Below are 16741 nucleotides of genomic sequence, written 5' to 3'. Positions count from 1 at the left end.
GTACTAGGAAAAGGCAAAAGGAACTGATGATTTATTTTTTTTAAATAGCAAGTTATTTTCAGTACTAATGTCTACTAACAGTAAAAATAAGTTCGGAAAAGGAAAAAAAAAGTTACAAAGCAAGGCTTTAGAAATAAACTGGTTTTCCTGTGAAAACCTCAGAAGGCTTGAATGTTCTAAACTTGCTTATATTTGAGTTCCCATAAAGACACTACTCAGAATTTTCTTTTTCTTGATAAGCATCCCTTTTACTACGTCTCTTTGACTGGTTATCTCCAGACCAGGAAAAAACAGACTACTAAGGCTGATTCTGATAATTGTGCATATTTTTAGCTAGTATCTTTGTTTCTTTTTATAAAAGCAATCACGTAATATATTAAATTATTTTAAAAGAGTTTCCATGTTTAACATAATGTGCTAATAACTATCACATGCTTGCCTGAAAAAATGGTAAGGATATGAAGACTTCATTAGATGGAGACTATTACTGAGGGGGAGACAAGCACCAATGTTTCATGAAAGGGTTACATCCTGTGAAACAGAACAAGGTAATACTGTGTGATTTTATATAGAAAAACATTATAGGGTAAAAACATTGACATGTTCAGTTAAAAATAATCCTTCAAAAGGCCAAAGTTAACAGTTAAAACCATTTTTTTATCTAGAAATTGGCAAAAGATTTATCTAAAATGTTTATATTTTTGCCACTCCATAAATCAAAATTAGTTTTCCATTAAAAAAATTGGATCAGAGATGATGATCTTCTTGCCAATTTTTAGCTAAATGCAAATGGAAACATCTGAGATTTTAAACTGAAAACTGAAGTTTATAGATATATAGTAAAACTACTGCCTGTGAGCATTACATTGTGAGATCTGAGTAGCATGTGAGGTTATGAATTAACAATAATTTCAGATACATTAATTTCTTTATGCTTAACTTATAAACACAAAACTAAAGCCTAAATTTGTTATTGTGTTTATTATATTATTTCTACCCTTCAATGTTGATGGAATGATAGTGTTACTTCTACTGATTCTTCAGCTTTCAACTCAAAACATTTTCTGGACTCCCAAAACAAGCCAAGGGCTGGTAATCTGCCCTTCATAGCACCATGTGTCTTCCCTTTGTAGGTCCTGAATTTTTCTCTGCTCTTGTGTCACTATTTGATGAATAAGCCTGTAAGCCACACAAGAAATCATGTGTGGTTTTTACCCATCATTTCATCCCTAGCCCCTAATACAATGCCCAGTGCCTAGTGGACACTTAACAAACTTTTATTAATGAATTAAATCTGATTGCCACAGAGTGATTTCTATTATTTTTTTTTTCAAAATATGACCATTGATTTATTAATAACTCTCTAAACGTTAGGTTTTCTCTTCTGTATTTCCCAAGTGTTATCTGCCTTAAATGTCCCACAGCAGCAAATCGCACCTTGTGCCCCAGGCTACTGGTTTTGTTTCTCCCTTCTCTGGTTTCCATGCTCTTTCTCCAGCTTGTGAATGTGACCGTGGACAATGAAGTTCTGAGGTATTAGCCCTTTTGCCCCTCTTATAGGGCACGGTGTTATTTCCACCTGGACTCCACTATCAGAATCCTCTCTCCCACCTCCAGTGAAGGTGCCAAAATTTCTGGAAGAGAAAACACAGCTCATCCTCCCCAAAACAATTTTGAGGTTTTGAAATTCTAATGAAATGGCAGGAAACCATTATATAAAAGTGTTTTTGTTTTTCTAGAAACTCTGTACTTTTAAAATGAAGTAAATTCAGATCACCCTGATCAAGATTTACTAAGGCCTATGCAAGCTACGAATGACTTTCAGAATATAGATGGTCTTCGGGCTTTAATGAATTGATCCTAGAATTCTACTGACATCCTTTCAGTTAAAACCATTAAGTCAGGAGATGCAGTGTGTATTTACACAACAGGGTGTAACCAGTATGGGGATATATAAAAAAAATAGATCACCAGGTACTAGTATTTTGGTGGTCAAAGCACATTTGTTGAGATGGAAAGTCAATAAACATAGAAGAGATTCTTAACAATAGTGTACAACAATGAGATTCTGCTCTTTTCTCCTGGGGCAGAAACAGAACGCTAACACAGAAATCAAAATATAGCTTTACCTTGGGTCATAAAGACAAAGACAGCAATAGAAAAGATTCATTCTTGATGATCAATTTCATTTACCCAATGTGGGTCCATTGTGATAAAAGGAATGATTTTTAGCAAAAGGCAAACTTTGAACAAATGAGCGTATTTCCATCATGTTGACAAGTCTTAAGTCACGAGATATGCTGAAATACGCATCCCAAAGTGCCATTATAGAATCATTAAGCTGATTTCTTCATCAAAATATATATTTTTTTCTTTTTAAATTTTAAAGGAGAAGACAGGTGGTTAAAGACTAATACATTTTAAAAGAACTGATGGGATCTAGCCAGCTCCCCCCTTGTCACACAACTCTTTGAATGATTAGGGGTACTGACTGCCAAATGTGTTTAAAAACTCATTTGAAATGAAGAAAAGACTCAGAAATAAACAAAAAGGGGAGGGAGGAAGGGGACAGTTTAATTTTACATTTTTCTTGCTTTATTTTTAAGAGGAGACGTAAAACTGTTCTTTTATTAAAAAATGGCAAAGTTGTATTGAGGTAGGCTGAGCACTTAGATTTTAATTCTAAAATCTGAAGAAATTTTTAGCTGTAGCTATTGACCCACAGGTATGAAGTTAGCAGGAGAATCAATGATTTTAGCCTTTTAATATCATAAAACTGCTTTCTAACAGATTTCTACCTAGATGTCTGCAAAAGCAATAGCTTTGTAATTAAAGTATGCAAATAAAGTATGATAGCATTGAAATATTAAGAAAACAATACTTTTATATGTTTAAATGTATAAATTACATGCATTAAATATGTGTCTGTATTGAAATGCAGAATATAAACATGCCAGTGTAAAGTTGCACTTGTGTATATATACATGTGTGTATATATATATGTATCTATATATGTATAATACATAATATGTGTTATAGATTTTTGCTGAAATACATAGTTTAAAAGTCACAGGAGTATTTTCCAGTACTTTTACTGTCTATTCAATAACTGTCCCTCCAGCCCAAAAGAAAAAGAAATATTTTTCAAGACAAGTGAGAAAATATTTGAAAAAGGATGAAATCCTGAGTGTTCCAACAAAGTAGGAGAAATGTTGATAGTATGTAAAGGGTGTTTTAGAATATACTTGAGTATCTAATATTGCTGTAAGCATAGGGAGACATATGCCCATGAGTCGGGGTCAAGAATGTTCTTAGTGCCCCAGTGCACAGGACCCAAATCTGTCACAGTCCATTTGAACTGTGGCACTCCTTAAAAAATAAAGGACATGCTCTGCAGTTACCAATCTGCCTGGGCATGTACATAAAGAGAGCTGACAAATGATAAAGGAAATTGGAAAGGTTGAGAGGATGAAGTCAATAATAGATTTATCTCCAGACATTTAGCACTTGAAGTGCATCTGTTATACAATATGTAGACATATTTTACAGCAAATTTGGAGATACTGTGAGCCCACTGGGAGGGGACAATATCTAATTTCATATTCTATATAATTCTGAGCATAACTTTGGTACTTAATCAGTAAGAGGAGGAGGTACCCCTCTGTGCTTACAAAAGGAGAAATACACGAATAGGATATAGGGACATAACCTGGGGTTCTGTATGCAGGAGCAGTGTGGAAGAATGGTGCAAAAAAAAAAAAAAAAAAAAGAGCAAAGCCAAATGCAAAATAAGAGAACTATGTTTTATGTGCAACATGAAAAGATTGTATTCTGAAAGTTTTTTCGATCATTAAGTCAAAATTTCTATTTTTTTCCCAAACTCAAAACAAGTTATTGTAAGTTTTTATGCTAAAAGAGTACAAAAGTTCAGTAAGAAATTGAAAACAATTTTTAACTAGCTTTCATTGGAATGCATTTAGGAAACAATTTCATGCCGGCTTGAACATTATTTCCCCCCAAAGAATTTGTGCTGTTCTTTCAAAAAATTTATTTTACTCCATGAATTCTGTAAATACTATTAATCATAGATATTGTAAAGTATTGGCTTTTATATTTCTAGTATTTAAAATAATATGGCCTCATTTATAATATGTGTGGAAAAGAAACAAATTATGTGTATTTATGTAAATATGATATGTATGTATAATTGAGAAATTTCTACTTTATTATCCATGCTTTTCTTTTCACCTATCTATTTTCTTTCCTCTGCCATGCATGTACGGAAAAACACACGTCTTAAGGCTTTAATTTTGCTTAATTTTGTGTAAATTTGTCCAGTGTAGTGAAAAATCATGAGAAAAGACTAAAAAGGAAACAATATTTTAAAATATTCTTGCATCATAGCTTATTGCTCTAAGAAAGGAAAAAATATGCTTTGGCCCTATCGTTACTTCTTCCATAGTACATGATGCTAAATCAATCAGTCAATTTGGCTAAAAAATGTTTACCCAAAGGAGTTACTTATGGCCTTTTAACTGAAACGGGCAGCGGGCTGACTTTTGCCCTGCCATCTTCACACACACTTAATTCTGTAGCCACTGTGTGAGTTTCTAAAGTCTCTGTTTTAGTTGTCAATTAAAATGAATTATGTCCCTTAGTTGTTGGAGAAGGTTATTTGACCAGTATGAAGAGGACTTGGTACCCTGGACCCTTGCTGTGGGAGGGTTTTCTCCTGTTACTGAGAAACCAATTTCTTAGTGGTAAGCGGTGGGATACAATTCTTTCCCCAAACCACAGCACTCTGTTCTTCTTGAGAGTTCATAGATAAAACTTTTTTAAGGCATTTCACATCAGAATGATCTGTCTTAGATGGAGGGTAACTCCAAGATGGAGTGTGACTAGACAAAGCTTACAGTCTTTTTACTTACCTCATTGCCTGTAGCTCACATGTATTAAAAGTTTCTGGTAAGAAAAAAAGGATAAACTTCTCACAATCTGATGCATCAATTTAAAAAGACTTACCAAGCTTGTTATTCCTTATTCTTAGTGATTTCTTACAGTTATGTCAATTCCTTTGCTTCCCCCCACTTCCTTCTTTAGAAAAATCAAATATATAGATGCTGTTCGTGGCATACATAGCAAAGAAAAACCTTAGGAATAATTTTAATATCTAAAATTTCTACTCAAAAATATTTTTCTCTGATTTTAATGCTTAAAGTAGGTATCATGATCTAGATCTTGGTTAAAATACAGTGCCTCTTAAGAGAATTTTTTTAGAAAGGAAAACCAGATCCTGGCATTATCTCAGCAGAGCTTAAGCTACCATCCAGGAAAGAATACAGAAAACAGGAAGAGTTGTTGATTCTTTTTTCTGAAGACACTGTAGCATCCCCTTTGGAACTTTTATGCTGGTAAAATCCAGTTACATTCCTGGACAGTTGTCTGAAAGAGGAGATGTACAACAGTATCTTAAAGGAACTGTTTTCTAATCACCTCAAGGGCATTCTCTCTTACATTAAGAAGGGATTCAAGGCAACAGTTCTACCGTAGCTTAACTGTATTTTATTTCAGCTTTCAATCGTTATGTGGATCAAAGCAACCTTAGAACTCACAACACGAACTCTGACTACACTCTTGATTAGTTCCTTCCAATCAAGTAAAATAATTCCTAAAATTCCTCAGTAAATCGATCTTTGAAAATAGTGAGGAAAACATAATATACAGTTAAATGTACTATTAAGAAAATACAAAAACCAAGGGAACCCTCTTCTAAGTCTTTTAAAACAGATAGAACTTTAACCTTGCTTTTTAAGAAATGTACATGATTTAAGAGACTAAACATCAAGAACAGAGCAGTGAACGAAGGAAGATATAACATTCAATTGTGTACTGGATACCAGCTATATTTTGCAGCTGTATAGTATTATTTTTAAATAAAATATGAGTGAAAAGAGCCAAATACAACTTTCTGAAAGAAATAAAGAAAAACAGAATGCAAGTTCAGTAAGCTGAGATTTTAGTGTGTTAGACATAAAATAAAAACGCACAACTGTGTTTTGGAGAATGGTTAGGCAAGATTATTATGTGCTCCTGGATATTCAGAAAACTGTGTCCAGATCCATTTTGTGTTATAGTTCCCTGAAGTCCTATATGTGCCTTCTTGTATGAACATGAAGAATTCTGAACTAGACACTGTGGATGCACCGAGAGAGAATGCATTTGGAATTATTTTATAAACAAAAATTTCAGTAAGAAAAAGAAGCAATGGGAAATTTTGTTTTGAAATTTTGCAAGTAGATAAGGGAGAATGAGCCAAAATAGTCACTTCCAGCCTTTTTCATTGATCAGTTTATGGTTGCAAATAAAAATACTCCTTTAGATTTTTTAAATGAGAAAAATATGTATATAAGTGTGTATATATGTATGTGTGTGTGTATATATATATATTTCTTTTCTGCCTGTTTCCAATATTAGCAATTACAAAATTGTTTTAAACATTGCTTCTTCTAGGAATGGATTCTACTCCTTTCAGGAGTAAATATGGATTTACAGAAATTTTCTCTGACCTTTATAAAATGCTATGGCAGATTATATTACAGTGTTTTATTCTTCTATATACAATATGAAGGTCACTTATGTTCTATAATGAGTGAGGGCTCTACTTTACTAATGTTTTCCATATCGCATTTCCAAACTGATCTCCGGCTTTATCCTTGTAGTCTGGAAGTCGTTGTGTGGACCAATTTATTATCTAGGGTTAAATGAAAACAATTCTAAGAAAAACCTGCAGTTGAGGAAAATGAGGATTAAAAGAACAATTTAATTTTAACGTTAAAAAAATCAGGTGTTTGGTTTTCTTTCTCTTTCTTCAATGTGTATTTGACTGTGAACTTGTCATAATTGTTCTCCAATTTGATTACCAAAGACACTTATGCCTTTGCTATTTTAGATATTCTAAAATATTCTGTAGTGCCTTTTTCTATGTTCATACTCTTTTCCTTTCATCTAATAAATCCCTACCAACACTTTTTCTTTCCACTCAGTGTATTTTCTTCATTCTTTCTAGTTGCTGTTTTTGATCCCTCTTCCCTCATTTAGAAGCTTTCTTTGATTCTTCAGACTCTAGGTAAATCAAAGAGGACCTCCATGGATGCATGGTCCACCCAAGCCCAGACATGCTAAGTTAATGTGGCTGCATTTCTTAGCAGATGATACTCAGTTCTTTCACATACTTCATTGTATCACTTGCAAAAAAAAAAAAGAGAGAGAGAGAGAGAGAGAATAGGGATTTCTTTTGGAAAAGAATAATAAATTTTCACGTTAAAAATTAAATTTCATAAGAGGAATTTATCATTGATGGTGTGGTAAGTCATTACACTGTGGCTCCTTTGCAGGTTCACTGAGAAGAGAATGCATCTTTTCCAAATACAGCAACCTCCTTGTGGGTGGGATTAGGACATCAGGTGTCTTTTGGAACACATGGGGAAAGTATGTGTTACAAAATTCTTTGAGGCTTTTGATTTTAGTGCTAGAAATTGGTCAGAAATCAGAAAAATTTCTTCTATTTTTAATGCCTAATCAAGAACCAAGGATGGCAAAAGCATGAAGTCAGACTCTGAGGGGTCTTAGAGTAAACCTTAGTAAATCATTCGTATGCACAAATATGATATTTGTGTGTACAAAGGTATTTAATGATACACATCACATGCTGTAGAATTTTCACAGCAAAAAGAGGAGGCTTGGGTGATTTGGAAAGCTGCCATAGAAGAAATCGGGCCTCTGGTGTCTAAGGCAGTTGCCACCAGAGGGCGATTATTGTAACAAAGCTTCATTCTACACAATTGCTTTTTTTTTTTTTTTTTTGGTCCAATTTGTCCAGTTAACAAAAAAATGTAACATACTCACAATGGACCCTTAAACTTTGTGCAGGATAACTCTGATTGCGAGTTCATTTTCAATTTCAGAAAAGAAGTAAATATTGTTCACAGTAAATAAGGAAGGCAAGTGACATTTCTTGTTGGTAGATTTGCGAGTAGATTTTTATATGACAAGTTGAAAGAAGAAAGTAATGCCTTATGAGATGATTGAAACGCCAAGGTACTTCTCCCTAAAGAGCTATTTATTTACTCCGTTTTACTCTTTTGTTTTCCTTAGGAGTGACAGAGCAAGTTGACGCTTCTTGCCAGGGGGTTTTAAAGCCATTAATTTTTAAAAGAATTTTTTCTCCTCCTTGCCAAGAGGCATCTTAGTGAGATATTTTGGATTTGGTCCTAAACATCCTTTATAATTTTGTATACATTTTATCTTGGTCTGAACATCAGACTGTATAAGTATAGAGTGATGCATTTAATAGCATGAAATGTAACATAATGCAAGCTTTAATACCTGGAATACAGTAAACCAGTAGCTCTGAGTTATATTACCCGTCGTAAACTTCTTTAACCTGTGGCTCATTTTCGAAATAATAAACGTAACTATTCCATAAAAATATCTCAACGCAGAAGAGCCAGAAAAGTGAAGGACATGAACAGATGGTACATCAATCTTCTGCATTTATACAATTTGTTTTTTAATGCAAATAGTGTGGGTTGCCTGCTCATGCCTTGGATATTTGTTCCAAAGATGAGCACATTTTCTTATCTTTCTGGATCAATGTGACATTTGCAGTTATCATAAAGTGGGAGCCCATTTAATGATGTTAATGCTTCCTTAATGTAAAAATAAAATCACCTTCTTTATAAAAGCAAACAGATTAAAAGTCCCAAAGAGACCATTGAAATCTGTGACATTTGCAGTTACTGGTAACTAGATGGCTTGATTATACACAGGTAAAAAAAAAAAAATCTTAAAAGCATTGTTTATGATCATTAATCAGAACATTAAATGTGAATTCTAGATTCCCCTATAAGCAAGACAGTAAATAAGAATCTACTTGGATAAAGAAGCCAGCAAGTTAAATACTTTTTCAAAAGAGTTACCGCAGTTAAATGTTAAATAATCATCTCTAAATTTTAAGAGAGCTTGCAGATTTTTACTCTTTGTGTATCCTTAAAAATAAAAGATAGTATTTCTGAGATGTAAGGCTTCTCTAAAACAGAAAACACTTAAAAATAGTAAAGCAGTTTAGGTAGTAATAGTAAAACAGTGTAGGTGTGGCACTGATTTTTTTAAAATCTTAATTCACAGAATGATTCCAGTGTATACTCACCCCCCTTCTCCATATATTTTAACTTTCGTGGAGAAAAGCCATTTATAGAAGAGAAGAGTGATGTTTCTAAGTCTCATTCAGTTCCATCAGTAGAGCCCACTTGGCTACTTCATGGGGAGCCTGCTTTGGGAATTCGTTTCTTTTTCGTGTGTATTGTTGTGTCTGTTTTCGATGTTTCATACACATGCCCAGAGGCCGTCTGGCAGCCTATACACTTTTTAAAGCCAATTTGAAAAAGCAAATCATTTTCCTTCCTGCTAAGACAGCTGGCTGTTGCGTACAGCGTTTTCCACGAGAAGTGAGTTATGGTCACTAACTAATTCCAGAAGGTCCAAAGACTTGGCATTTGATGAGAGCAAATTTTGATCACTGTCAAATTGGCATCAACTCCAACAACGGGCTAACATATGAAGTGCAGAGCACAGGAGTGTCCTATAAGTAACCTCAGCCACTCTGTGTAGCTCCCCAGAAAGCTTATGGAGATAAAACAATGATAATACCACCTCAGGGGTGTTCTCTAAAACAAGTGGAGGTAAGTCTTGGGTGTTGGCAACTTTTATAGATCTCATTTCATGTGGAATCATAGTCAGCTCCCTTCCCTGGTGGGTGGGGCCGTGTTGACAGAGGCTATCTATCTATTTGCCCTAGATCACACACCCAGTTTAATAAATAGAGCTGATGGAGCGAGACAAACTTAAATCTGAGAACCAGGACCTTTATTGCAGCAATGAAATATTTTTCAGACTCAGATCTCTATGCCCATGGTTGAAATCATGGTGACTTGAAATAATTGAATCATATTTTGAAAAGAGAATAAACATGCTAGCTGGGACTTTAGTCTCTCAGGAAGGCTGTTCATCCATTCACTCATTCAATCACCTATGTACCAACAAATATTTAACATCTGTTTTGCAAGCCAGGTACACACAATGACATGCATTAAGGATGCAGTAATACAGAAGATGGACACACTTTCTATCTTTACAGAATTTGTAGTCCATCGAGGAAAGAATATTAGGCCAGTAATTATAATAAATGATAATAAAGACAGTGGTAGAGGATATATAGGATATTTATGGAGACACAGAGTATGGGGATGTAATCTAACCTAGAAGTCAGGGATAAGAGGAAAGAAAAGAGTGTTCTAGAAGAGGGGATGGTAAGGGTAAAGGCTTGGTGTAAATGGTGGTATATTGGAGGAAATGAAAATAGTTCAGGAAGGCATAGGTGGGCATAATGGGAAAGAGAAAGGGATAAGCCATTAAGAGGGAGAGACAAATTGGGTCCATATTGTAGAGGCTCTTGAGAAGAGAGGCCACTGAATGGTTTTACCACATGACAATCAGAACAGAAGGGATGGGGGACTTCCCTAGGGGTCCAATGGTTAAGAATCTACCTTCCAATGCAGGGGACCTGAGTTTGATCCCTGGTCAGGGAACTAAGATCCCACATGCTGCAGGGCTACTAAGCCCTTGGGACCACAACTACTGAGCCTGCACACTCTAGAGCCTGTGTGCCACAACTAGAGAGCCTGCATGCCACAATTACTGAACCCGTGCGCTGCAACGAAGATCCTGCGTGCCGCAACTAAGACTTGTGCAGCCAAAAATAAATAAATAAATAAATAAATAAACAAACAAATAAATATTTTTTTTAAAAAACTTAAAAAAAAAGAACAGAAGGGATGGAACACTAATCACCTGGATTAACTGAAAGGCTCTGGGAAAGACCTCATAATTCCTAATGTGTCTACAACAGAATTTAGTTGATACATCTTTACTTTCTGTAGCTAAAGACTGTTCCGGAACTTCATACATCACTGCAGAACCCGTTGAAGTCATATTTATCTTCATGTACTCATAAACCCTTTCACAGTTCCAATCTAGTGACTGGTGAATAGTAGCTGCTTGATAAAATGTCCTACAGTAGAATCCAGACGATGTATTTGTACTATGACTGATGTACCAAGTTACCACAAACTAAGTGGCTCAAAACAACATAAATTTATTCTCTCACAATTCTGGAGGTTGTAAGTCTGAAGTCAGTCCAAAATCAAGGTTTCAGTAAGGCTATACTCATCCAGAGGCTCTAGGGGAGAATTCACTCCTTGTTTCTTCCCGCTTCTGGTGCCTGCTGGCATTCCTTGGTTTATGGTTGCTTCACTCTATTCTCTCTCTCTTCACATTGCCAACTCCTTTGTGTTTCTGTCTAATCTCCCCCTGCTTCTCTCTAATAAGAACACCTGTGATAGCATTTAGGGTCCACCCTGATTATCCAGGATAAGATTCTTAACCTAATCACATCTGCAAAGACTGCCATATACAGGAACATTTGACGGTTCCAGGGATTAGGATCTGATATCTTTAAAGAGGGGGTATCTTTCAGCCTACCCCAGTACTTATTCACATTTCTCATATTTAGGACGTCAGTGTTGAGGAGAAGGGTGGATAGTCCTACATTCAGCTATTCTAGGATTTAAGTCTTAAATGCCAGTGTGGAAAGAACCATGCACCCTTGGTCTGGATATGACTCTAGAACTCTGGCAATTCTGTGCCGTAAGGGCCATGTGAGCATGAGAAGGGTCTCTAAGAACAAGTTATCACAAAGATGCTTTGAGCAGTTTAGGGTTTACTTGTAGTGGTTAAGTGGATTATAAGAAATATGAGGGCAAAGCCAATGTCATTTTCTGGTTTCCATATGGATTAAGTCCAAAGGAGTCTTCTCTGTGATCTCTAGCAGGTCCTTTCACAGTTCTACTGAGATGGGTTAAAACTTCCAAAGTAGGGTCTTCATTTAATTTGAACCATACACCCAATGCTGAGAGATTATTATTATTATTAAAAACAAACTAAAAAGACTATACAAGATAAATTTTCTATATGCCAGATGATTTCTTAGGTTCCAGTTCAAAATGACTAGATCTCTTGGAAGCTGTTCTACTCTGGAAATAAATAAAAGTTACAGGTATTCTCTGGCATAGGATTATATCATCCAAATTACATCAGTATCCATGGGGTCAGTCCTAGCCCAGAACATGGTAGAAGGGAAACTCAGATGTGTGTTGGACACTTTACATGTGCTGTAATTCTTAATTCCCATAACAACTCAGTGAAATAATACTATCATCTCCATTTAACAAATAATAAATCATGGCTCAAGAAGTACAATATATTTATGAAGTCATACAGCTAATTTGGAGTGGATCTGTGATTAAAATTCAAATCAGCCTGATTCCCATACTTATGATTGTTTCATCATACCAGTCTTACTGCTCAGAAGCAGGACTGGAGGTTAGAAGTCCTTGGATCCAGTTTGGGGTTTGCCATTCTGCCACGCCCCACAAGATCAATCTTCAAAAGAGGCCATTTCAAGATAAACAATATGTCATTTTACCACCACATTTAAGGATTCCATTGCCTCAAGATGGAGTATTGTTCAAAAAATCAATCTGAGTAAGGTTTAGCTAAACTAGTGGGTCACAGGGCCACAAACATCAAGAAAATGATCATGGAATATTGCTCACATTTTGAGGCTGCTGTCATGAAGAACAGCCATCACCTTATTCCAAATATCCTTGGGGACATTGGTAAAGACAACTGTCTTTCTGATTTCTCTTTCTTCAGATGAGAGATGAAAAATTTGAACTATTTTTGTTTCTTCTAATTTAAAGATATGACACGCTAATATCAGCAGAACTCTGAGAACGTGCTTTTCTGATTTATATGGATTTTACATGAGTCAGAAGCACAACTACAAATAGCAAACTTTTCTTATTAAGTCATGGTAGAGTAAGCATTCTGGGTATGCCAAGGACATGGCTACTGCCTTCTCTTCAATAGTCTTTGGCATCCTAAGGATGTCACACAGTTTCTTCCTACAGCGAAGGACAGATTCATGCTGTTACTTTTTTTTGAGAAATCTTGGTTGAAAGCACCAACAGTGATACAACTTGGTTCATTTTGTCATTTTTTACTCCCTTGAATTACTACATAAATATTAATAGCTAAACACATTGCAAACAGGTGGAGCTCATTCTGTCTCTGGAGCGCTGCCACCGTTATGTGATATCTCAGATGGGTGACGAGATTTTCCATGTGGGGAGGGCGGTCTGTCATTCCATGCCAACCCCATTGGACACACCCTTGGCTTAGAGTTCTTTATTTCCTGTGATATCTCTATGACAGCCTTCTTGGTCTTTTAACAGTTCATTCAGTAGAGTGGGAAGGAGTAACACACTCCATTTAAAATCCACATTCACTCCACTGTATATCTGGTTACTTTTTTTCAGAGAGTGGCTGTTACTGATAAGAACATGGAAGAGAGCCCCCAATATTTAAAGGTACACATCAGCTATGCCTGAAATATTTTTACCACACATCCAAATTTGTGTATGCTTGATGAACTTTTCAAAAGAAAAGAGCCACAGATTTATTATGGTAGATGATATTATGATAAAGTATCCCTTTTATCCCCTGATTTGCAGAAACAAAGCTTAAACTATACATTCCTGCAAAGTGAAAATGTATTATTACAGTCATCAATATATAAGTGGCATGATTGTTTTCAAAGCCCTTCAGTATGTAGGCGTATTTGTCTACCTTTTTATGCTGAATTGTTTTCTTTACGTATGTTGACCTTCAATGTACAGACATGTTTCAAAATAAAATTCAGAAATTCAGTGGACATAATGCTAACCATAGTGACTAGAATATTCTTCCTCTGTCAGTTAAATAATCCACCTAAATAGGCTTGTTTTCAATAGGAAGCAAGCACATTAGAATTGTCCTGGAATATGTTGGATGTGTGTGATTGTGTGTGATTCATTAGATTAAAAATGTATGAGGCTCAGTGCACTTGAATTCCTCAACTGGTTTACAACCGATCCATTAATACATTTTGTTATAAAAATTTTAAAAACTGATTTATAAGCCCATATGGACCGTCTTTAAAACCTTAAGCCTTAAAGAAGTTTCTGATTTATCTCTGCATTTAGAAAAAAATAAATTATATACTTTCATGGAAGAGGTTTGATTTGGTCCAAATCATGGGGCAAGGTGATATTTCTGTGATGTCATTGGTTATTTATCATATGTTAATTTAAAGCAAAATATTGAGGTAAAATCACATCTTTCATTTTTCCAATGAGGTAGCAGCAGTAAACATCTTTGATATGAATACTTTGAGTACCCATTTAAAAATCTGCAGTAAAGAAGATCAGTCTTCATTTAAAGTTGGAACAGTTTAGTCAGTCTTGATGATCTTTTTCCTTCTCTGCTTTTAGCTTAGATGCAGCTCCTTCCCTCATTATTCCCTACCTAATGTGCATGGTCTTGGGCACAGGTACCCTCTTCAAGATGGTTTACATATATAATTTGCTTTACCTGGGGACAGAGCCCATAACTTCTACCAGTTTGTACAGAAAGCTGTGACAATCTACTATAGGAACACATATACTTAAATAACTCAAGCTACAAAGTGTGCAGAGAGATGAAAAGTAAGTAATGGGAGGAGGGGGACATAACTTCCATTTTTATCAGCCTTCATGCATACAGACAGCTTTGCTACAGGGAAGACGAGGAGGATCAATGCAGCTTAGGGCTCACAACCTTAAGAGACAGTTGTGAGCCTTTTGCTCAGATTATTAGACAGGGGACAGTATCAGGAATCCCAATCCCCCCGTTTATTGATATCTATTAAAAATTGAGTTCTATATTTAAATTCAAGGACTTGTGTTGCAATGATTATACATAAACTTAACATCTGAGGAGTAACAGAGTTCAGAGAGGTACCATTTTATGTTTGTGATTAGAAAAAAAACCAACAATGGAGAAGAGTCGGGCAGTTTCCTACTATAATTATTTGAAACTCTACCACAAGTCTTTCCTATTCATCTATTCAAATATAACATACAATATACATAACTAATAACAACAAACTACTTAGCCCACTTGAAGCAACAATTATTCGTTTTCTGAAGCAAAGTTTTCGGATCAGTTTTTCAGTTGCTACTTACTTGCTTTCCCCATTTGCTTATGAGTTTGTAGGACCTTGGAGTGGTGTCCTATTTGTCTTTGACTTTTCAGTTTAGTACAAATCATAAAAATGAGAAGGCAATTGAAAAATATTTGCTGGATGCCCAATGAATAAATGCCTGCACTTATCATAGTATGATATGTGTGTCTGTGTGTAAGTGTAGAAAGTGATATTTTAGACATAGGAAATAAAATATTCTTTTGAGAGCTTTTGAATTTCATTTTTCAAGTACTACATTTCTAACACATAGCATTGATAAAATGTTGAGGATTAGTTCTACCATTAAACATTAAGGGGCCATGAATCAAGTGTAGTTGTTGACATTCTGTTATGTACTGAGACTACACGGTTCTGGTAATGTTTTATATGTTAACAACAGAGACTAAAGAAAAGGGGAGGGAGGGCATAAAGTGGAAAAGTTTAGAAAGGCATATTATAATTTATCAAGATATAATTATTGGTGGCTCTTGCTTTTCTCCCTGACCTCCATACCATCACCCAAAAAAAAAAAAAAAAGGATTTGGACATCTAGAAAACATCTTAGGAAATATCCTCATTGCTGCAACAAATATTGATGATTTCTTCTATTGCAAAACCTATTTGAAGATAATAAAGTTCAACACAAAAGAGATGTTAAGCCTTCTGAGAGTTTTGTAAAGAGATTTCATTTGTGGATTTATACAACACTGGCCACATCCGCTTCACTGAATTTTATCAGCATTAATAAAGCACCAGAGATCTGCAAGTTCTCTGTCAGATATGCAGGTGTATTTTAATTTCCCTTATTCTCATCAATACTGTTAAACCTGTCTGCTTCTAAACACAAGATGAACAAACTTACAGAACCATAGCTTCTTATTTAATACATGCCTTGGGAACCCCTCTCAGAAACAGTAGGTTTAACACAGTACTGGACCACTAGTCAGAGGGCTTGGGTTTCAGCCCTAATTCTACTGTTGGTTAGTTGGTGACTCTCAATAAGCCATCTTTGGGGCCTGCGTTTCCTCATATGTATCATGAAGAAGATATTGGACAGTCATTCCCACAGAGAACCAGCTGAACACCAGCAGACGGCCTCGGACACCGGAAAGGGCTGCGGAGAACCTGACATAGCCGACTGAATATTCGTCTAATCCAATACTTGGACATTAGTCTGAGGCTTGGACAGTCTTCTATAAACACCTCTATCACCAGGACAAGCAACCCCAAAAGCTTGGACAACCATGAGGAAACAAAGAAACACCATGCAGGCAAAGGAGCAGGAAAAAAACCCACAAGACCAAATAAATGAGGAGGAAATAGGAAAAATGCCTGAAAAAGAATTTAGAGTAATGATAGTAAAAATGATACAAAATCTCGATAACAAATTAGAGAAAGTACAAGAAACAGTTCATAAGAACTCAGAAAAACAAACAGCAATGGATAACAAAATAACTGAAATTAAAAATACTCTAGATGCTCTAACCAGCAGAATGACTGAGGCAGAAGAACGAATAAGTG

The sequence above is a fragment of the Hippopotamus amphibius genome, chromosome 8 (genome assembly GCF_030028045.1).
Source record: "Hippopotamus amphibius kiboko isolate mHipAmp2 chromosome 8, mHipAmp2.hap2, whole genome shotgun sequence".
Lineage (NCBI taxonomy): Eukaryota > Metazoa > Chordata > Mammalia > Artiodactyla > Hippopotamidae > Hippopotamus > Hippopotamus amphibius.
This window is presented reverse-complemented; position numbering follows the sequence as displayed.